The 2,053-nt window shown below is 34.4% G+C and overlaps 1 long non-coding RNA gene across 1 annotated transcript; it reads left to right on the top strand.

Moving 5' to 3' along the window:
* Positions 1 to 663: 663 nt before the first annotated feature.
* On the top strand, positions 664 to 2,037 carry LOC111379001. The gene is made up of 2 exons (XR_002699946.1): positions 664 to 1,393; positions 1,741 to 2,037. It is a non-coding gene; the product is annotated as an uncharacterized LOC111379001 (long non-coding RNA).
* The last annotated feature ends 16 nt before the right edge of the window (positions 2,038 to 2,053 follow it).

Here is a 2,053-nt window from a genome sequence, read left to right as displayed (position 1 = left end):
AAAAAAAAAAAAAAAAAAAAAAAAAAAAAAACGCGCGCACACACAAAATTGAATTGATTATTGGGCTTTACACTACTTTTCTATCTAGTCCAAAACAAATTTCCCCCCATTACATCTACCTGATTCAGCCGGCCAACTCACTTACCATTAGCTCATAATAATAGGATTAGTATGACAGTATATAAATGCAAACCATACTCTCCACAAACCACAAATTCACGCATGGCTCCTGTTATTGTTATTTTTTCTATTGTGTGTAGAAAATTCTACTTCTTCATTATATTCTAGAGCTTGTGCAACGTTTAGCGAGAAGGAAGTTGACGAAGAGGTATATATTTTTTTTTTATTTAAATCTTAGTTAAGACCATTCTGGAATAGGTAGTATCGTTGTATTCTCTACTTGTATTTCTTATTTACTATATAGGAATCAACTTTGAATGTTGATCTATGCTAGTAAGACTTGTGGGGAAGAATGAATCAAGTAACTTCGATGTCCAACATTTAAGAATGAAGGAAAAGTTTAGTATTGTTATATTTATAATATTGTTTTTTAAATTTGTATTTTACAATTGAAAATTGGGATAATGTTTGTATTTTCGTTTGGAATATTTTGTTTTTATTTTCATTGACCTTTTTCATAAATTGTTTTATATCAATTTGACGGATGAACCTATAAAAATAATTTATTTTCGTGGTTATTAACTGAACCAAACCATACCAAACCGAGATACGAATCGAACCGATTTACGTGATTATGGTGCGGTCAAAAAATTGGTGGTGCAGTTATGGTTTTGGCCGAACCGACCCATAACCGAACTGTTGCCAACCCTAGCACACACCACAGCTGCAGGCAGATTCCCTGAGGCATGAACCTCATAAAGACGCTCAAAGCATAAGCTTCAAGACTTTTAACAAAGGCCTCATGTGCCTCGAGGTGTAAACCTCTACGTGCTTTTGAGCCTAGCATGATGGCAGTTACTCGGTTTATCTGGATAAAAGGAATGTGGGAATATTTCAGGATCATACACTGATTTTTTCTTTACTGCTTGTGGTAAAGGGTGTGGTATGTATTAGTTGTCAAGGTTTGGTTGATGTGATGCAATGGCAATGCATTTTTTATTTTTTTTTAATAATCTTGTTTTATTTCTTTGTGAACTACTGCAATTTATGATATCTTTCCTCAATAATTTTGCCACTTGCCATCTAGTAATTGAATTTCTATATTCATGGAAAGGCAAAATTGAATGTAGCTATAGGAGATGAACTCATCTATCGTGAACTTCTTTTCAATGTTTTTTGTTACAGTTCTCCTCTACCGCTTAGGCATCCGATGCACGTGGTGGTTGGTCGTCCCATTGTGCCAAAGAGAAACCCACAACCTACTGTTGAAGAGGTAATCCTTGGCTAGAACTTTGTATGCAAACTTTATCTGGATGAATGCAGAGTAGTACCTTTCATCACAGAGCTCTCTGTTTAAAGAATATGAAGATATATTGTCAATGCTTTTAGTAGTTACAGTTGATTGTTTCTGCAGTTCTATGAAAGATCAAGTATTTTTAGTATTCAGCATCTTTATTCTTCTCTTATGGAATTAGAAATCCGTATGGTGTAATAATTACTTAAAAAAAAGAAGAATGTATCTGTATTATGATGTGTTTTACTTGCAAATGCTCTAGTGACTTAAAGTTGATTGTGATGGACAAGATTTTATTCTGTTTCTGTTTCTGGTTTTTATTTTAGGTTGCTGAAGTTCATGGGCAGTTTGTCGAAGCACTTCAAGAACTTTTTGAAAGGCACAAGGCGAGGGTGGGTTACGCTGATATGCAGCTGAAAATTCTGTAAGAAAATCAGTCTGTACCTGTAAAATTATCCGAATATGATTAGTGTTCCTTGTTTGGCTTCTTTTTGTCCATTCTAGTACTGCCAAAATAAATTCCCCGTGAAGTGAAAATAGAACAGGAAAAGAAAACTAAAGAATAGCTGCAGATAACAATCGCGTAGGAGTACATGATGTGCTATACATTTGACATTTGTACGTGTTAATGCCCAAATG

This window comes from Olea europaea, unplaced genomic scaffold (genome assembly GCF_002742605.1).
Source record: "Olea europaea var. sylvestris unplaced genomic scaffold, O_europaea_v1 scaffold19160, whole genome shotgun sequence".
NCBI lineage: Eukaryota > Viridiplantae > Streptophyta > Magnoliopsida > Lamiales > Oleaceae > Olea > Olea europaea.
This window is presented reverse-complemented; position numbering and strand designations above follow the sequence as displayed.